Below are 21525 nucleotides of genomic sequence, written 5' to 3' on the forward strand. Positions count from 1 at the left end.
CTGTGTAGCCCTGGCTGTCCTGGAACTCACTCTGTAGACCAGGCTGGCCTCGAACTCAGAAATGCGCCCGCCTCTGCCTCCCAAGTGCTGGGATTAAAGGCGTGCACCACCACTGCCCGGTGTTACCAGCTTCTTTTGTAGTTGGAGCATCTCAGTTCTCAAGTGGACCCTGAAGAATATTAGATCTGCTGGTATTTAAAGTGGAGTTTGTCCTATGTTTTATTCAGCATGTGTGTGCATGCACATCCACGAGAAGCTGCATGGGCGTGCCCCCTCATATGCCTTTCCCCCTGTTTGAGGCAGGATCTGTTTCTCCCATTTCCTACATATGGTTCCTCTTAGGGGGCTGAGATGACAGGATCTTCAACTGTACATCTAGCTTTTATGTGGGTCCTAGGGATTTGAACTTGGGTCTTCTCGCTTGCATAGCAAGCACTTTTACAAAACCACTGAGTCATTTCTTCCCAGCCTCGAGTTTCTTACAATGCAGTTAGTTCTTGTTGCATAGTAAACTACACAGCCTAGGCCCTTACTCCAAGAGTTGAATACAAACAGGCCAGCCTGCAGTGTTGGCCACGTTCATCCTCCGTAACAGAACTAATATCAACCAGTTGGAAGAGCTGAGAGACGTCTACTTGGGTCTGCACTGCCCATTCAGAACTCCCTTGCAATAATCCTCACACCTTCTGAGGGGATGCTGTGGTGACCACCGAGTCCACTGAATGCATTTTTAAGCCATTGCCAGCTCTTTAAAGAAGGTCAAAGCGAGAACTACAGTTCCGCATCACTATCTAGGAATGGCAGGAGGAGTCCTACAGTGTGCAGGCAGGGATGTTACAGACTATAATTACTCCTTGGCTCCCCCTTAGCTTCTTGGCCTTTGGTTGGTTGTAAAATGAAAGTTCAGACTCTCACCATTTCCCTACTTATTTAACTGACAAATTAAGTAACCATGAACTTACAGTCATTTTAGTTGGGCTAGGAATGGGTCCCAGAGACAGTAACTCCCGACTGAACTATACAGTCGGTAGGGCATGATACTGCCCATTCCTGGTTTCTTGGTAGCATCGAAACTAAAGTGCCTCTTTGTAACGTGCCCACATTATCAACATCTGTGAGGGGAAGCCTGCTGTCTACAGAGAGAGAGAGAGAGAGAGAGAGAGAGAGAGAGAGAGAGAGAGAGAGAGAGAGAGAGAGAGAGAGAGAGAGAGAGAGAGAGAGAGAGAGAAAGAGAGGGAGAGAGAGAGAGAGAGACCCAAAGGCAGAAGGAAGCGATCCACTACCCTGCATTCAGATAACTCTGTAAACCAGGAATGGGTTCTGTTTGAGAGACTGTCTGGAGGTAACAACTGTGTTGCCTGTCTCCTGCCTGAAAAAGCTCTCCCAGGGATTTGCCCTGGCCTCACCTCTGCCGATGTGATTTTTAATATAGATCGCCTTTTACCTTTTTAAAAAGAAACGTAAAGATGTTTGGTGGTTAATAGGGTTCCTGGACTCCCTCTTAAAGCACACTGGGTCTATATCAAACCCTAGTGCAGGTGGCTTGCTGGTTTTCTGTACAGCTGAGCTGTGTGTTTTAATGAAAAAATAAGAGGTTTCGTTGAATCTAATAAGGACAAGAATTAGCTTAAGCCTGTGACACAAAATACTTGATTGAAGTTTCTAAATGAGAAAGAAGATCCTGAAATTCCTGTCATTAGAGTATTCCAGAAATAGCATTGCCTACTGGGTGAAATAAATACAGTCACTAGAGACTGGAACACCATGGTGCACACTGTACCCTGGAACACACGGGAGAGGCAGGAGGGTCAGAAGTTCAAGGCCAGCCTGGGCTACATGAGACCCTGACCAGAAATAAAAAATGGTGAGGCTGGGGGTATAGCTCAATGCTTACAGCTCTTGCTGTTCTTTCAAAAGACCAAGTTCAGTTCCTAGTAGTGCCCTTTCTTTTTTAAGTGGGGGTGTTTCAAAATAGGGTTTCTCAGTGTAGCCCTCCCTGTTCTGAAACCTGCTCTGTAGATCAGGTTGGCCTTGAACTCAGAGACTGCCTGTAGCCTCATTCCTCCTGGGTGCTGTGGTTAGACAAGTGCACTACCCAGCCCCAGTTTAAGTGTTTGGCTGCTAACAATCCCCTGTAACTCCCAGCTCCAGGGCATCTGGCGCCCTCTTGTGGCCTGTGTAGGCATTGCATGCATTGCATGTTTTATCATACTGGAAGCAATGTACACAGTATCCTTTGAAGTGTGCTACAGTTTTGTTGTTTTTCTGTTTGCTTTTTGAGTGTTTTGCTGTGAGCTTCTCTGGAGTTCCCTTTCCATCTCCCTGCCTCTTCTGAGAGCTGGGATTATTCCTGACTAGCTGATTTTTATACAGGTTTTTACTATTTCCTTCCCCTGCCCTGTTGTGTAGTGTATCCCTGCATACCTGGACAGAAGCCTCGGCCTCCCGAGCAGCTGGGACTCTTGGCACTGCCACCACCCCTGGCCACTGTTTCCATCCCTCCTCCTTTACCGTTTCTACCAGCTTTGCCACCAGCTCACTTGTGCAAGGTTTTGATTTTGGTATGTGCTCATGGGGGCCAAGCACTCTATGATCGTGTGACTAGCTCCCTCAAAAGATGAGAAGGTCAAGAGTTTTAACCCTCAACCCCAAATGAGCAGTCTTTAAGTGGGCAGGACACTTGACCTGGGGACAATTACAGCCACAAACCTTCTGAATTATAAAATTGTCCTCAGTGTTAAAAGAGGATTATTGACATAATAGGTCCAGGTGCCTCTCTCTTCCCTACTGTCTTCTATTGGGTTCCAAATTAGTCCAACCCTGGTACCGTTTGGGTAGATTTTAAAAGTTACATGTGTTCTCTCTCATCTCTTTTCAAGTTCTCTGTCTCTCTCTGTCTCTTGCCCTCTCCCCCTCCCTTCCTCCCTCCCTCCCTCTCCTCCCTCTCCTCTCTCTCTCTCTCTCTCTCTCTCTCTCTCTCTGTCACACACACACACACACATCTTGACATAGCAAAGTACGTAGCACTGCATTGCACAAGCACAGAGTAAGTGGGCTGAGCAGGCGCAAGATAGAACACTCAGGTTTTCTGGTGCATCTTCACCACTCCTAAGTGCCACTAAGGGCCCTGGCTCCCTCCCTCTTTCATGGTTACTCCTGAGAATGTCTTCAAAAAAGCTGTTCCAAGGAAAATCTACTTCATTTTTAAATTGTAGTATAAGCCGTTTATAGTGAGAAGGTTCACAAAGACATTTTTATTCACATCACTTTCCATTAACCTCTCCTGTCTCCATGCCTCTCCTTGTCTTCCTTCCTCACATAGTGGACTTTACTTTCCTACCTGAGAGGCAGGCTGACAGATGACTGATAGGTAGGTAAGGAGATGGTGGAATAAATGTATAGATGATAGATCAGTAGATGATAGATATAGATTGATGATAAGTAGATGATAGGTGGATGGATGGTTGACTGAATGGATGGATCAATAGATGGATGGGTGGGTTAATGGGTAGATGGATGAATAAATGGATGGATGGATAGATGGATGGGTGAGTGGATGGATGGTGTGATGGATGCATGGATGAGTAGATGGGTTGATGGATGGGTAGGAGATGGATTGATGGATGGATAGATGGGTGGTTTGATGGATGAATAGATGGATGGTTTGATGGATGCATAGATAGGTGGATACATGGATGGATATAGATGACGTGTGGTACTTATTTCATGGCTTATTCACTAAGCTTGCTGAGCTTTGTTCTCTCTGGCCCAGCCCCTCTGGGGGTCCTCAGCTCCATTCTGCTCTGGTTTTGCTTTCTTGCTCCAGTTCCATTCAGCTCCAGTAGAGCTTCATCCTGGATAGTGTAGCTTCTGTCTGAATGCTTTTGAAAGAAAAAAAAAAGTATTGTTTGAATCCTGATAATGTTCCAAAAGCTTTTATGTACAGTTCTCAACTGTAATGGTCTTGATGTCTTTCCTTCCCTCTCCCTCCCTCCCTCTCTCCTTCTCTCCCTCCCTCCTTCCTTCCCTCTCTTCCTTCCTTCTTTTCTTCCCCCTCCCTCCCCTCCTTCCTTCCTTCCTTCCTTCCTTCCTTCCTTCCTTTCTTCCTTCCTTTTTTCCTTCCTCCTTACCTTCTTCCACTTCATGAAGAATTCTATCCTAAGCACAGATTTTGCCAGCCATTTCTATATCTTGAGGACCAACACCAATAATTGGTTCTTGTAGTATCGCATGCCAAGTAGTGTCTGTCACAGCCAGGCTTTTTAGTGTTTGCAGCAGAAATCTCCACAGATAGGAAACATTTTGTCTTGAGAACCTCTCACAACAATCTTATAGCGCCTTTCTTCCCCTTTGGTCATTCAGAAAGACGCAGCCTACTGCACACTCCCATGATACTTGGTGTCCTGCATGCTTGCATGGTGCACTTGTCATGAATACACATCTGGAGCCCACAGTAGGGCATCAGGTGCCTGCCTTCCTCTGTGGCTGTCCACCTTTTTACTTTGAGACAGGCTCTCTTATCCTTTCAGCTACACTGTCTAGCCAGCAAGCTCTCTAGATCCTCTTGTCTCCCTATACTCTGGAGTCACAGGGCAAGTATAGCCCAGGAAGGTTTATTTATTATTTATTTATTTTTAATTTTTTTTAATGTAGTTGCTTAGGATTTGAACTCACATCGTTACCCTTGCAGAGCAAGCTGTCTTGTCCACTGATCTAACCCCCATAGTCCTCAGAATGTGTTGTGTCATTTGTCTCACTAGATGCTCATTGTATACAGTTCATGCAGTACCGTAAGCTATGAGTTAGTAACCAGTGGGCCAGCCTCAACGTTTGTTTCAGGGACTGCACACATCTATCTGGATGCTTCCACCACACACCAAGAGTGCAATCGCTTTGTGAAGCTGCCATGAAATTCCACTCTCTGGTTAACCAAAATCCCTTTGACCAAATGTCCTAGAGATTGTTTTAGTCGCTTCCTGTTTTTCTCGATCTCAGGAGCGGTTTAAGCAGAGCTTAAAGATTACCATATTCCTGGATGTCTTTTGTCGTGTGGCAAAGGTATCGGAATTAGTGTAGGAGTTTTTCACTCAAAACCCAGAACTCTTTCCAAAGGTTGGAGTTGACTTTGTAGAAAGTCGCTCTTCTGGTGTCGGCTTTGGCTTTGTGTAAGGAGGGCACGAACCTGTAAGCTCAGAGTAGGGTAGGAGGCTGGGAGGCAGAGCAGTCTCCTCACTTGAACCTACAGCAAGCCTTCTGCCTTCACCTCCCCAGAGCTGGGATTACTGGGGTGAGGCACGTCTGGTTCTCTGTGATGCTGGGACTCACCCCCAGGGAATCACACATGTTAAGCCCCATTCTGCTAACTGGTCTACATCCCGCCATTAACTGCTTTGAGTTGTTGAGAACTCTCTCCTGCAAATGGAGTACAGTATTCGTACTGGTGATCCATGTCAGCTGTATTGGCGTTCTGGGCTCCCAGACATTGTAATTTCCTGTCTCATCCTCTTGCTGCGGTGACCCCAGCCATAAAACCATTCCATTGCTGTTTTATAACCGTAATTTTGCTATTGTTTTGAGTCGTGATATAAACATCTGTGTTTTTTAAGTGACCCCTGGGAAAGGGTCTCCGATCTCCAAAGGGCTCTCGACTCACAGGTTGAGAACCGCTGGTCTAAAAGAAGGGGAGAGTGGTGCTTCAGATGCAGATGATGTTGTCTGAGGGAGATAGAACCCTGAAAAACCTTACATTACTGATGAAAAACTTCTGTGTTTTAAGGGAGAGTTGTTTAAAGCATTCTGCTGCCAGTGCCTTGGATCAAGGATGGTGTTCGATTTGCCCTTGGGTCCCTGGTCCTGTCTTTTAAATGCAGCAGCAAATACAAGCATAGTAGCAAACAGGAATAACGAAAGCTGAAGTATTGACAAAGTTCCCTATTCCTCTCAGTAAGCTCTGTACTGAGGGAGACTGTGCGTCTTTTCTGACACTTTAGGAAGTGAGTCTGGTCTCTAACGGTTGAGCCATCTCTCCAGCCCAAGCTGTGTCTGTTCTCTGTGGAGAGGTGGACTCACCAGCCTGCGCTTATTTTTATTATGTATGACAAAAACAAAAGAACAAAGAAAAAAGGAGGGAGGGTTAAAGGAAGCTGTTATTTCTCTGGTATCAGGTTGGGCTTTTAATATATACATCACCAACAGGTGTCTTTCTGAATTCTTTACTACTTCGTTCTCTGCAGTAGAAATTTATAAAAACAAAGTTACTAAGGAAGTCATTTCAGCCCGTGAGATTTAAGAATACCCTCATCGGTTCTTGTACACTTGTACACGGACTCACACACGCAAAGTCTCTGGCCCACATGTGTTCCCATGGTTACATGGTGGCGCTTCGGGACCCTTGGGGTGAGGTATGTGTTTTGACATTTTTTTTTTTTTCATGTCCAGGTTAAATTTAATTATCCCAAGTTACGATATATAAACTTGAAAATGTCTACAGTTTATTTCTGGCAACTGTTAGGAAATAAAGGGAAAGTCCAAAGCTTTAACCGAAACAGGAAAACAGACGTTCACGAGAAAGTGGGCTACCAAGTCGTGGCCTTGGGGAGTTGCAACACATTTTGATGTACTCTTTCCTTCCGTGGTTGGTGCCTGTGGAAACCAGTTATGCAGGAGACACCTCAAAAAATATTTCTGTAGCTGCTTCGATAACTACGGCAGTGGTCTGAATTGCCTGCAGGACTGAGCTGAAGCACTGGACGGTTCTTTCTGTCCTGTGCTTGAATGCCTGTGGTCGGCTTGGCACGTTTAGGGGAGGAAAATCACATCAGCACTCTGTGTCTCTGCCAGTAGAGGTCACTGTGCCCCCGTAGGAGGCGACCAGGGCTGCGGAGGTGCCTTAGAGCCAGTTATCACTATTTCCGAGGGCTTACTCCTCCCACTCCACACACAGTTACTCTTAAACGAAGCCCGGTGCCTGCAGATAAAGCTCCATGGGATCATTGACCTCTTCCCACACGCATGCGTGCTGAGTTGCGAGGGGCTCGCTGCCTCCTCGCAGTCACGTGCTTGTCACCCCTGTCCCTTTAGTGTCTGAGGTGTCCGCCGGGAGAGTCCCTTCCTCTAATGTTCTCTGCGTTTGCTGGTATGAATGTTTAAGAACCAACCATAGTGCTGTTGTGAATACAATCGCGATGGATCCCTTAACAGACAACCACGCTATGCCCGTCTCGGACTAGCCTGGTGGTCTCGGTAAGAAGAGTGCAGTGGAAATGACGAGCCTGGGAGTTAGCGCATGCTACCACAGGCAGTGGCTCAGAACACGCCTACAGGACACGCTGATGCTCTCAGGTCCTTCCGGTGCCACCATCTTCACCTGGTGACGATTGAGACCCGGTCTGCCCCTCTTCATTCTTGTGTCCTTGTAGTTCCCTTCTCTGTGCATTGGTTTGAGAGCACCAGCCTCCTGGTGCGGCCACCAAGGTAGCACCCAGAAAGCCTGAAGACCAGTAAGTACCCCGGGATCCAGGGAACACTCAGTCTGCTGATCCCGTCAACTTTCTAAAGTAAACGCCAAGCAGTGCAGGCCGTAATAATTCTCACACCTTACGGATCAAAAGACCTTATTTTGTGTTTTCTCTAACTAACCCACAGGTTTTTTTTTTTTCCTGGTTCCATATCAAGGAACAAGACAGGTATATGACCACTAATTACTTAAGTTTTCTTTTTCCTTTTTTTTTCTTTGAAGTTGTTCCTGTGCTTATTCAGTGAGCTTCCCTCTGCTGGCCCAATATTCTCTTCTGGAGTAATCACCTGCAGCTACCCTTCTTAGTGAGTTGTGTTGATGTGTTACTATTTATTTATTCTGTATTCAATGGTGGTGGTTTCAATGGAAGACATGAGACAGATATAAATATATATATATATATATATATATATGATTTCATGGTAATATTTTAATATGCTGGTGAATTTTTTTTCATGTTAGAAATCTGCCTTGTCAATTATAAGGAAATGGTGTTCAACTCAAGAATTCAGAGCAATAATGGTTCCATTTATATAGAACAGAAATCTGCCACCAAGGTCTCTGTAATTAAAAGGAAGCCCAATGTGTGTCACAGGAGCATTTTGAAGCTTTTTTTTTTTTTTGAAAAATATCTTAATTACATGTATTCATGTGAGGGCTCACGCCCACCAGGACATTTATCTGGAGTTCAAGGACAATCTGGAGGAGTCAGGTTCTTTGTGTTCTGTGGATCCTAAAGATGACTCATGTCATCAGGCTTGGTGACAAGTTCTCTTACCTGCTGAGCCATCTTTTGTAGTCTACATTTGGTCTTGAGGAATGGGACTGGTTGTAAATTTTTAAAATGTGTTTTTAAAGCCCACGATCTGATTTGTCTGTAGGTATGGCCTTTAGGTAGGTAAGGTAAACCAGTTGTCCCGGTGCATGTCACACCCGACTTACTACAGTCAGTTGTTGGATGCGTGAGCTCGGAGGGTTTCTTCAGGGACGGTACAGACTCCTTAGAGGAGACAGAAGTCCAAAAACTCCAGTACCTCCTCCATTAACTGAAGAGCCTGATATTTCTAAGACAAGATGTTAAAAATTGTGTCCATGAGCTATTCCCCGAGAGACCGTCCCGTCTTAACAGTCGAGATTCAGAGAGCCAGGCCAAGTCCGTTGGCTCGGATGATCCAGGGGTTGGGGGACAGCATGGACTTTACTGGAATATGTTATTATCTCAGAAGTTACATGACAGGGGGTGGGTATGAGGGAGGGGGCAAATGAATAATGGACTTTATATATTCTGTGCATTTTATAAGTTTAGTACATAAGACTATTGTAGATGAAATACTACTTTCCCTGCTTATTTTAAGTTTTCTGCTTGATGTTGTATTGAGGTTTGTTTGATCAATATGTCTATTACAGAAGCTCAGGGAGTTGCCTCAAGTAATACTTAAATATATTTCAGCAACTCTGAAATTGGTATTTGTGATTTTTTTTTAATATTGAGATTTATTGAAATTTTATTTTTAAAACTTCAATCTTACAGTGCTTTTATTAAATATGAATGGAAGTATTATATTATATTCCCTCATATATTATGAAGGAAGAAGTTATTTCTTAAATTTATGCTATCATTTTTTTCCTGGTATATGAAAGCTCTAGCTTAAAATGTATCTATTAATTTACTAAACTTTCAACTTGATTATAGCTTGAGATTATTTTCCCAACAGTTAGTTCATTCATCCAGCCATCCATTTCCACAGCTACGTGAGGACCAGGCGCATGTGGAAATAAGGCAGATCTTTGCTCCTGAGCAGTTTCTGGGGCAGTCCCAAGGCGATCCTGTAGCCAGGCAACTGACTGCATTTGCCTATCTATTCTGGGATGAAGCAGTGTGCTTTGGGGACATTTAGGACTAACCAGCCATGGCAAAGGCTGACTTGGGAAAAGGGGAGGATGAAAGGGGTCTTGTGGCTTGCCAGAGGTCAGGTATGTCTACAGTGTCACGTGAAGGACTCAGGTTAAATGGGTGAAGCCCAGGGCACAGGCATGCCCACGTCCTTACCAGTACAAGTAACATGACACGGGAGTCCTAAGCGAGGCGGCATCTGTGGTGGGTCCCCTCTTCTCCCTTCCTGCCTTCCCCTCCCCTTCAGGCCTGATGAGAAGGGCTGTGTGCTGGGTCAGAAGGAAGCATCCTTATTCCACCTTATCTTTCTGTGTTTCATGTTCAGACATTACACCTGCACACATCTGTTCTACATGTAAAATTCTGACTACAAATGTTTCTCAAACTTTGGTCATTTAAATATTTGTTTGATATTAATTAGGCACAGCAGTGGGTTTCGTTATGGCGCTTTCATACATTTACTTCAAATTCACCTGTTACCCACTTTTGTCCCTGTCGCCCACCCCCAACATCCTTCCTGTCCTTAGCTAACCTTCCCACTGCTTTTCATATCTTCTGTCCCCTTTGTGACTCATTGAGTTCCATTAGAGTTGTTTACAAGACCTAGGTAAGGGAAAAGCAATCTACCTTTGGAGCTGAGCTTGCTACCCCTGGTGGAATATCTGGTCAGCGCATGGCAGCTCTGTGCAGCTAGCTCTTGAGAATGTCAAGAGAACACCTGAAATATGGAAAGCACAGGTCACTTTGCGTCTGTCGCTCACATTACTAGATTTTGAAAAGAAAGAGGACTAAATAAAGGTAGTAGATTCCAGGAGAACTCAGCCACAGTCGCAGTGGGCGTTCATTCTTAAGCGTCTTACAAAACAGGGAAATGGGATTGAATGGGAGAGAGAGTCTCAGTGAAAGCTGCTCTCTCTTTTTTTTCCCTCTTACCAGACCTTCAGGAAAGCACATGTTACCAAACATTTGTCAGCATCTGTGTCAGAGGTGGGTGGGAGGCACGCCATGGAAAGGCCAGGCCTCTGCCATCTTGTATTCATTGTTGAAAACCGGGAGCATGGCGACACAAAGCCATTCCTGCAGCAACCCAGCCGCAAGAACAAGGTGCCTACTTGGAAGTTTACTCGAGAGGTGGAAGCTTTGGTGGGTCTCCATAGAGCAGAACAAGGAGGCAGCTTTGTGTAGAGAAAAGCCAGCACTGTCCTCAAAGGCCGGGTGGTGGATGAGTCTAAACGGCTCTTCCTGAGCCAGGGGAGCCTTGATGTGGTACCTGATGTAAGGTTCATACCTGTGTCTAGCAGGCAGGTTTCATCCACAGGCGCTCACAATCTCCATGGGGCCCTAGCAATCCTTCAGTGTGGCAGAGCTTGGCTTGCTGATGGGACGCACAGAGCGGCAGTCTGTGAGACTGGGGCTGGAGCCACATGCTGTCTGAGACTCTCGAAGGAGTTCATCTCGGGCCTTAGCAACTTTGTGTGTTACAGCTGAAATTAGAGCTCCCAAGAGATCCCCGAGTGAGAACTCTCGTTTGCTAACCCAGAAAGGAGAGGAGACCATGGCAGGCATGCTTACTGGGCTCTGTGTGATGATATGGGGTGAAGCTTTGCAAATCCTCTTAGGGTAGGAAGATGCCTGGGCTCTGAAAATGGGAGGAGGGGCAGGGGCTGAGGACAGCCACCGCTGTGAGATGGCAGGGCAGGGCAGTTCTGCATGCATCCTCCCCCCAAAATCCAAGTGAAGACGCCAGCCATTTAGAGCAGATACCTGCTAACAGCACAGAGTTAAAAAACGCCTTGGGAACGTGAGGAAACTTAACTTCCGTGAAGGCACGGTGTTAGTTTTCCTGCAGCTCAGCATTTGGGGGGGCTCAACTTGAAGGCCAGCCTGGGCTGCTTTGTGAGATGCGTGCTCACATGCACAGTCTCAAGAATAACAACAAAAAAAGTCAGTGTGTGTGTGTTTGTGTGTGTGTGTGTGCACATGCAGGTGGGGGCCAGAGGTGATGCTGGGTTATCTTGCTTAGTGATTTTTCCACCTTATCATGGAAGGGAGAAGCCAGATGTCTCCATATTAGCTAGTCCGGCCAACCAGCCTGCTCTTGGACTCCCCCTTTTCTGCCTCAAGCCAAAGACCACAGGATAGCCCCTTGTCATCTACATAGGTGCTGGGAATTCGAACTCTCATCCCCATGCTCGCTTGGCAAGTGATGTGTTTTTCACTTTTTGACTTTATGTGCATAGTTGTTTTGCCTACACATGTATCACATGCATGAAGTACCCACAGAGTGCAGAAGAGGCTGTTGGATCCCCAGGAACTGGAGTTGGAGGTGGTCGTAAGCAGCTAGGTCCTCTACAAGAATAGCCTTCAGCACTGGGCCATCCTTCCAGCCCTTTGAGTTGCGTTTGTTAGTGCCACTAAAGAATAATACCGCTCATTGCTATGTACCGAGCCTCTGCTGTGCTAGGTTCTTTACAACTTATTTTCTTTTCCTAACAGCTCTATGAGAATGGGTGAGAGCATTCACCTCACAGATGAGCCCAGAGTGCACCTCCTCAGGTCACACAGCTAGCTTGAGCAGAGTCGAGCTGAGGGCCCCCCATCTTGATACCACGCTGTGTTCCTAACATCCACTCTGCTGGATTTGGATCCAAGTGGGTTGCATTTGACACCATGACAGAACTTACTAGATTGTTCTATCTCCTTTAAATCTTTCAAAAATTACGATTTCGTCTTTTAAGGAATCACAGGTATCGGCTACCATGCCTGGCTTGGCCTGGTTTGCGTGGTGTTGGGAACTGAAACCCAGGCTTCATGCATTCTAAGTCAACACTTCACAGAGTGAGCTACATCCCCAGTCCCTGCCCAATGTTTTCATCTTTCTTTTTTTTTTAATAGAAGAAAAAATTAAGTGTTTTGCTGTTTTATTTTGGTTTTGGTTTTGTTTTTTGTTTTTGCCTCCATTTTAAAAATAGTAATTAACCAGCAAACAAAATAATAAATTCCATTATAACATTTTCATTTACATATATTATAGGATTTTTTTTTTTTGGAAGGGGGTGTTTTGTTTTGTTTTGTATCTTGAGGATTCTAACTTCGGACACTTGCCCAGTAAATGAGAGAGGGTAATTGCATGGGAGAAATACTTTTGAAGTTCTTCCCGTCAACATTTTGTCTGTAAGCACTCCTGTGGAGGGGCCCTTAGCATTTGATGCTCTTCTGTACTTAGCATCTGCACAAGACCTGAAGTCAAACAGGACCACCACCACCATATGCATGTGGTTTATTCATTTAGTTTTTAGTTTTAGTTTCTCTGTGTTCTGGGACACACTGTATAGACTACGCTGGCTTCAAACGCAGAGATCTGTCAGCCTCTGCCTTCTGAGTACTAGGATTAAAGGGGTGCACCTCCATGTCCACGTCAGGTTTGTATTTCAAGGGCACTTGTGGTTCTGAAAAATTTGTGTTGACTGCTCCATTTCTCTACATTGTACCTGCCATTTTGTGTTCGTTATAGACAACTTGCCTGTTTCGATATTAGTTAGGTAGGGGTATGTGTATGTGTGCGTCCGTGTGTGTGAATGCGCGCATGCGCACTTGTCCGAGTGGAGCCTGCGGAGCCAGTGGTTAACTGTGGGTTTTTGGTTTTGTTTTGTTTTGTTTTGAGGCAGGGTCTTTCACAATTGCAGCTCACAGTTTTGAGTAGGCTGCCTGTCCCTACACCTCAGCACTAGGGATAGAGATCCGTGGGCCACCGTGCCAGATTTTTACACGGGTGCTGGGAATCCGGGTTCTCATGCTTACATAACCAGCGCCTATCCCACTGAGCCATCTTCCCAGCCCCCGGGTTAATTTTTTTTTTAAGATTTATTTATTTTATGTATATGAGTATACTGTTGCTATCTTCAGGCATATCAGAAGAGGGCATCAGATCCCATGTGAGCCACCATGTGGTTGCTGGGAATTGAACTCAGGACCTCTGGAAGAGCTGTCAGTGCTCTTAACCACTGAGCCATCTCTCCAGCCCCCCACCTCCACCTCCACCCCAAGTTAATTTTTATGGCTCAACCTTAGTTTTGAACTCAGTCAAGGATCCCTATGCAACCCTGGAGCGTGGAGTGTGGGTTTTTTTTTTTTTTGATTGATTGATTGATTGATTTACAAGGAGCTGCCTTTTCTAATTTTAGGAGGCCAAGAAGTGTGTGATTGTTGCTTCGCTTTGTGGTGCCGGTGAACATTTAGTACAGATCCCTTTTCTCTCTCAACACCAACTGTTTTTCCAAATTGTGTTCTGCTTAATTGTCTTCTTCATTTGGAAACACTGACATTCTCCTGAACATAATTAAGAAAGTTGATTTTTGTTGTTGGATGAAAACACTAGCAAGTCTGTTTTACCTGAAACTTAGAGCGAAGGTCGTTCGAGAGGACCATGGCTTCCAACTCGAAGGCGACATCTGCCGCACCACTGTCTTGAGGAGTCTGGAAACCACGCCAGTGTCTTGAGTCTGGCTTCCCTCAGCCCCTGGCCAGGCTAGAGCAGAATGTTCCTCACAGGACTGTTGCAGATGGCAGCCGATGGTATACATCAAATCCTAGCATGGTGTTACAAGAACTGGCGACAGTTATCTCATTTAGACATTGTTCTGAAGGATCATGTATGTCATGACCATAACCTCCCCTGTAGGCCCTTCCACAATGCGTTCCTATGGCTGTCCACAGCCCTTGCCCATGCATTAACTGGTCCTGTCTTGAGAGAGTCCAGCGTCAGCAGTGTTTGCCTGTAGACATGAGAGTCTTTGTCTCCAGTGGTAGAGCCGTGGATGATCCAGGAGAGATGAACTGGGTGATAGCGAAATGTTTAGTTTGCTCTATTGAAGGGAAGGCCTTGGTTCTGCTTCAGAAGAGGAAGGAGATCGTAGCTAGTTTTCTTGACCAGGTCACTCTGACCTTTCTCTTACTAGTCTGTAACAGTCTATGGCCCACTTGATCTCTACAGAGAGCTAGACATAATATTTAAGTAGATTTGCCACTTTTCATTTCTCCAGCCTCTTGGTGTGGGTGTTGTATACCCTTCAGAGGAACAAGTCGGGGGGAGGGAATTGTATGCGTGCCAGTCTTGGGGATTCCGGGAGAACAAAAATGGAAGTGAGTCCATTGTATCCTGACCTGGTTTCAGTGTTCAGTGTCTGACACCAGGAAGCCAACTGTTAGAAATAGTCTATGCTCTTGTGTTTAGCCCTGAGGACACTTATAAAACGACATTATTCTGGAAAGTTCTAAACACTTCCTGTATTTCTCCCAGGAAATCCTATTTAAGATGACCATTCTTCATTTTCTCAGCTGAAAATGGCCATCGCCTCTAAGAACCGATTGTATCCTGTTACAGTTCAGGTCACCTGTGTTTATGAGCCTGTTAGTGAACAATCAAGTTCCCCTCACTTTACCAGAAAACTCAGTTGGCTGTCTAAAGGAAAAGTCTGGCAAGATTGTATGTTTGTGTTTGGGGTGGGAGGTCTTTCATCCATAGAAGGTCTTGGTTGTGTCTTGTAGAACGCAGAACCAAAGCGAGCACAGGAGGGGGACAGTGAATGACAGACCAAAGGGCAGGTGGCAGGGGCAGGCCACAGAGAGAATAACATCTCTCTGTGGTTAGCAGAGGAAGGCTGTGGAGGGTAGGGCTAACATCTCCCCTCCTCGTGGATTGGAGGGCCTCGGGAACAGTGGTTTAGAGATTCTAAAAGGCAAGTCAGCAGTTGGTGTGTACGTGGGGCAGTGTGGTTCTCCCTGCCCTTGAGGATGGGGCCTGTAAGTTCACAGGGTGAATAGGACACACTGACACACCAACACCAGCTATGGGGAATCAGATCGTTCAAAGGCTTGTATAGTTTAGGGGTGAGGGGACTGAGGGAAGGAATATCCAGGGTAGGCGAAGGTCCTTGGCTGAAGGCTTTAGGGCACCAAAATGCCTCATGAGCATGGGGAAGCATCGAGGAATCCCAGGTGCTAGCTGAATGGGTTCTTATCAGGAGAAAGGAAGTCGACCCTGTACTCTGACTAAGACTCCATGACAGTCCTCAGGTAAAGGCGTGTGTAGGGGTTTTGAATCCCCCAGACAAGGTCAGAGAAGGAGAAGCCCTGCTAATAATGAAGGGATCCTTCCATTATGTACTGCAGGCTATCCGGACAATGGTAGACTTCAACCTTGATTAGCAGTTTTCCCATGGGGCAGAGGGTATGGATGTGTTTGGTACCAATGCTTCATTAGCTTTAGAGGAAAGCAGTTCAGGGCCAAAGTGGGCAACTTCTTGCCATTCTGCTTGCGTCCCAACCAACAGCATTTACTGTGAGTCCTTGTGCCAAGGTAGCACCCTATCACTTTCTTCTCTCTCCCAACATCCAGAGGCTGGGAGGGAGCTTTCTTCTCTATCAGATTCCATATCGCAGATTGGGTTCAAAGGTAGGATGGAGCACAGAGAGCATTGAAGGTTGGGTGTATCCATTTCTTTCCCCTTTGCTGTAAGTCCATGGAGGCAGGGAACTCATGGTGGTGGCAGGAGCTTGAGGCAGCTGGCTCATTGCATCAGGACCCAAGCCCAGAGAATGGTGCCGTCCATAGTTAAGGCCAACCTAATCATGATAGACGCTGGTCTCCTAGGCTACCGTCTCATTGACAATATTAACTGTCAGGCTGCTTGTCAAGCTCTGGCCCTCCACCTGCCTTGGGTCACGAGCACGCTTGTGCTTATTTCATACATACTTAACGCTTTAACATCTCACAGAAACGGGAAGAGAAAAGAAACCCGTTTTTGGAGATAGCCATATCAGTCCCTGTCACCTTTGTGTGGGCTCCCCAAGTTGTGGGTCTAACCAGTGTTGTCAACTACTGGCTGATGCCCCGTCTCATCAGAAGAGTCTTTTGGCAGCAGGATTCAAGAGCATTCTACCAGGGCAACCTGAGGTGGTTGTAGAACAGTCTTCCTTTGGCAGACAGGTCTGGCACACCAACCCTGTGGCTCAAGCCTTAAAGTGTAAACATTAGTTCTCAAGTCACCAAAACCCACATGCCTCTAATCCTGAGGCTCAAAAGGAAGCAAAAAGGATGTAATGTCCATTCTGTCCCCATGACGGCAGACCCCCAACTTCAACACAAGCAAACTCCACAGAAAGCCCCATGGTTCTGGAGTGTCCGAACCCTGCTCTGCTCGGCAGCTGTTTCACAGCTCAGAGCCATGAACATCAGACCACTGACAGTCCCAGAGCGCGATGACCAGTTCTCCGCCTCCGCCTCCCATCCACTGCTCCCACAGCTCTGTGCTAGCATGTGGCGGCCTGAGTGAGGGCTTGCCTCTATGAACAGAAAGCCAGGCCAGCGTGTGCCTGTCAACCTCAGTTTCTCTGTCTCACCCCCTCCTGTAATGTTCCAGTCATAGCAGGTTCTGGACTACCTACATATTGCCTAACTCTCTGCTGGGTTTTCCCTTTCTTACCCAAGGAAGGTCAGAGTGCTGCCTGCCCGCCTTCAAACAGTGCGTTGATCTCCGTGCCCTGAGTGGCCTGTCCGGGATGCTCTCTGGTTTTGTAGTTGACAGGTATTTGGATGCTGCTTGATTCACAAAGCTGACAGGTGATGATGATCTGTAACCCAAAAACTTAGGATGTGGTGGGATGGGTCTGAGTATCAGACAGTGAACCGCTTTTTCCAGTTTCAAGTAAAATCAATACCTGACTGTACATTTTCGGGATTTTTATTCATTGTCTGATTCTGAAGAATGAGCACGCGTTGGCCATCAGTTCAGCTCCGGCCTCATTCAGTTACTTTTGCATTTAACAAGTAGTCTAGTGACCTGGCATTTCCAGGTGCCAGAGAAGTAAAGGGGACATTGGTGGCAGATATCAAGGAGGCATAGAAACTGTGGGTGCTGCTGTGTGTACCACCATCGTCTGCAGAGAGTATCCTGTCCCAAAACTTGACCGGGAAGGATGCTCTCAGTAGACTGTAGACATTTGAAGACTTTAGGGAAGGGGTTGCACAGGGGGCTAGCTGTGAGGGGAAGAGGGAAGCTAGCTAAACAGACCTTTTGGGGAGGGGGTGTTGAGCATTTATAGGCAGAAGACAAGGGACTGCGGATTGGAGAAGGGAGTGCTGTATACACCATGATAGTGGTTTTAAATGTCTTCTAAAATATTCTTATTGATGGTGGTGGTAGTGGTGGTATGTGTGTGTGTACATACATGTGCACATGTGACGGTCAGATCGCAGCTTTGCATTTTTACTCGAGTTCCGGGGACCAGACTCAGTCCTCCAAGCCTGTTCAGCAGGCACCTTCGCCTGTGTAGCCATCGCTTCAGCCTGTCTTCAAATATTTTAATGACGTTATCCATGAGGCTATGCAAGATTAATGATTCTGGAGTCAGGCTCCTCTTTAGGAAGGCAAACAGAACATCTTTAAAACACATTGCTTATTAACTCTGGACATAGAAGATTCACAAAAGGCAGAAATAATGACATTGTTTCACATAACTGAAGCTCAGAAAATTTGGCTCTCCTTCTACAAATCTTGAAATAAATGTTTTCTGGAACATTAATTGGAAGACAGCTTGCTAGCACCAAACTGGCAGTCTGTGATAGGAACTCGAAACTGCTAACAGATGCAGCCTCCAGATTTTTAAAATGTGGAAACTTTTCAGCCAGCTGCCAAGTCATTGATCTCTATAACTTTCTAAAGTATAAAAATTGCATTTAAATCGACTCCAGTGTTCTGCTCACACAAACAGGAATGGTTTGTGTGATATCCCAAATACAGGTCTGATTTCTAAGAAATTTACCTTGACCAGAATTAAGCTGTTTTTATTGACTGGGTAGTTTATCCAGAAACCATGCGGATCAAATGCAGCATTTTAAAAATAGAGCTTCAGTATTTGTCCAGACTCTTATTGAGTGACTGTAGGTGTGAAGGGGACTCTGAGCATACCTATGGATGTCCCACGTTCCCTTAAAACTACATTTCCAACTCACTGGTGGCATTTGTTCAGCATATGTACCTAGTATAGGTTATTATAGTACATTTAGGAAACTCTCCAAATATGCACATTAGTTAAGTGATATATTTTCCAAGGCACATGAACCCAGGTCTGACTACAGTTATACAGGCAATTCAGCACAATTGCTCCCTCAAGGAGTTGAATAGGCAGGGCCTTTCAGACCTCATTCGGGCCACACATTGGCCAGTCCATTCAAAAGCCATGACTTATTCAAAATGGGGGTCACCACCAGCTGTGTGTTCTGGGTGGTGAGCAGGTCTGTTAGATGAAGGCTATATCCATGCAAGTCACCCCTTGCCCCGAGACACACATGTCCAACACAGTTCATCCTGCTCAGTACCTCTCTCCTGTTTACTTACTAAAATTTCAACCAAGAGGCATCTCCGTCTTGTAAATCTTTGTCATTTTTTCACAACACTTTTGCTAACTGTTGGAGCACTCTTTCTCCATCTCATCGTGGATACAGAGGCTGGCCGAGGCTGTGTGTGAGCTGACAGCCTAGTTTTAAACCATGCAGAAATGCGCAGTGTAAGAAATTGTAGGATAGGGTGAAGGTGGACAAAGTTAAACCACCTGAAATCCCAAGTCTGGACAGTTTTCTTTCCTAAGACTACAGAATTCTGTTCGCCTGACACAAAACTAGCTAGGAGGAAGGAGTTTGTAAGAAGAGCAGACAGAACTCCGGGAAACTGGAGTCTCCAGAGCCAGGCCTTCCATCTTTCTGGTTTTGCATCCTGGTAGCTGCCCTTCCTCTGAGTCTCTGGAAAAATGTCAGCAGTCCAGGGTTGGAAAGACAGAAAAAGGAGCAAGACGGTAGCTTGTTGCCATGACGCTGTGTCTGGCTGTGCCCTCCTCCTGGCAATGTTTCCGGGCTCAGAGATCAATGTAGCGGACGGAGTTTTCCTAGAGAGAGGCAGACACACACTGGTGATAAGGTCAGTAGGAAAACCATGTTAGTAAAGAGTCGTGACTCATCATGCCAAGAAAAAGGTAGGACGTTGAGCCAGCATGCGCTCTCTTGGGGCTAAACCTGACATGAGCAGAAGAGAGCCAGCCAGACAGCAGGCTTGAGGGCTTGAGATGAGGTGTCTGTACAAAGGGACATTCTCCTGTAGGTTGGAATACAGAGGAGGAGGGCAGAGGCCCAGGCGTCTGGAGTCTTGAGCTAGACAGGGGCTCCAGTGTGAGTTCAAAGGAGGTAGAACTGGAAAAAGGCAAAGGTGCTAGGATGGGTTTTGTGCTCAGCACTGTTCTGGTCTTGAAAACTGACAGAAACTTCCAGATCAGCCTGCGGCTCTCTGCAAATCTGGAACAGGCAAGCAGGAGAGGATTTTAATGTTTGACCTTCAAGCAGAGGGAAAGCTTCCTAGAAGGCTGAGCCAATGAATATGTCATCATCATTTCTAACAAAAAGCCCAAAAGAGCTTACTGAAGGATCAATAAGCCACCATTGGTTGGCATGGTGGTACGTATCTGTAATCCCAGAGGCAGGAGGATCTCGAATTCAAAGCCAGCCTTGGATACACTGTAAGACGCTGTCTCAGACAAGATAAGGAACTACTTCAGAGCTGGGGAGATGGCTCAGTCAGTAAAGTGCTTCCTGTGCAGGCTTGAGGGCTTGCATCTCATCCTTAAAACTCATGAGAGCAAAAGTCAAGAGCTGTGGCACGCGCTTGTAATTCCTGCTGGGGATGCAGAGACGAGCAGATCCCTAGAGCTCACGGATGGGCTAGCCTAGCCAAATCAGTGAACCAGATAGGAAAGCTTGTCTCAAAGCACAAAATAGATGGTACCTGAGGAGTGACAACCAAAGTCGACTCCTGACCTCCAACCACACTCACACACGTATACCAACAAGTCAATAAATAGACGATTGATTCACCAATTGTGAAAATGGTCCCAGTGGAACTCTTGCTGGGTTACTAAGAACAGACTCCTTGCTGGAAGATTCTACTTTTGAAAGGCCGGTTTACCGATAGAAGAGAAAGGCGCTAGGATACTGTCAGTAAGGAACTGAGAAAGTCACTCAGTTTGTAGCAGTGATGGGGAAAGGTCTGGAGGGCATTGATGCAACCAGGCTGGCCCACTCCACCTACCCTGTAAGGGACCAGTGTCAGTCCAGGGGAGAGGGCACCTCAGGCAGCCCTTAGTCCTGATCTCAGCAGATGCCTGGCCTGGCCATTGCATTAGAATGTGCAGTCTTAGAAGCCGTGGCCTGCCTGGGTTAGAGGGAAGAAGCCAAGCCCAATGAAACACCACCACAGGCTGGGTGCCCTGGGGCCCTAGAATAGGGCCAAAGGTGAAGTATCCCCCACCCCCATCTTCCACCTTGCACCCTCAGGGAATTCTGACCTCAGATCTGTCCTGTGTGACCTGTTTATCACTTATTTGAGAGAGAAAGTAGGTATCGGGCTGTAAATTGGACAATGTGCAGTGGGAGAGAGAGCTCTGCATTCCTGTTCATCAGGCTCAGCTACTGCCAATGTGAATCAGATCCTGTGTAGCAGCCCCTCAGGGAGGGACTTGATGGAGATAAAAAGGCCCTGAAGAGACCGTCGCAGGCTGAGCCTAGCAGGCCTGATTTGTATGTCTCCTCTGCTGGCCACAGAAGAAGTAAAATGCGCTGAATTGAGTAAAATGAGCTAGGTTTTGTTCATTCGTTTTGCTTGTTTCAAGTGGGCAGATTAGGATAGGCAACCGGCCCTATTTAAGATTTTAAGTTTTAAGTTGTTTATTATAAACATAAAAGCCCTTCTATCAGCCTTTGGGTGCGAGCCAAAGACACAGTGTCACTAAGATAAATGATGCCGAAGTTCCTGGCATTCATTGGCTGGTCCCTATATAGCCGGGACCGGTGACCACGTTTGTTCTTGTCCCTTTGAATGGGGGTTGGAGGGAGCTACGGGAGCCATGGGAACTTGGTTCCCAGCATATTCCCAGGCACTTGCTGTCCCTGTGAGACAGGCTGCACTGGTCAGCATGGGCCCCGACCTTCTTACCCAAAGATGGGGTTGCCATGGGAGAGGAGGGGCCTCTCCTAGAGCCCACATTTTCTAAAGCACCCCTCCCTGGCTCA

The 21525-nt window shown here is 46.3% G+C and overlaps 1 protein-coding gene across 7 annotated transcripts in view; it reads left to right on the top strand.

Annotated features, from left to right (window-relative positions):
- Scaf8 (SR-related CTD associated factor 8) overlaps window positions 1-21525 on the top strand; it is a 307179-nt gene that overhangs the window by 106658 nt on the left and 178996 nt on the right. For 2 of the 7 annotated variants that reach the window (XR_004113422.1, XR_004113424.1), the window contains exon 21: window positions 7739-7821. The exons of the other annotated variants lie outside the window; for them this stretch is intronic. The gene's annotated coding sequence lies outside the window, so the exon portion shown is untranslated. The remainder of the gene's footprint in view (window positions 1-7738; window positions 7822-21525) is intronic. 7 annotated transcript variants of the gene reach the window in all.

This window comes from Mastomys coucha, unplaced genomic scaffold (assembly GCF_008632895.1).
Source record: "Mastomys coucha isolate ucsf_1 unplaced genomic scaffold, UCSF_Mcou_1 pScaffold5, whole genome shotgun sequence".
NCBI classification, from domain to species: domain Eukaryota; kingdom Metazoa; phylum Chordata; class Mammalia; order Rodentia; family Muridae; genus Mastomys; species Mastomys coucha.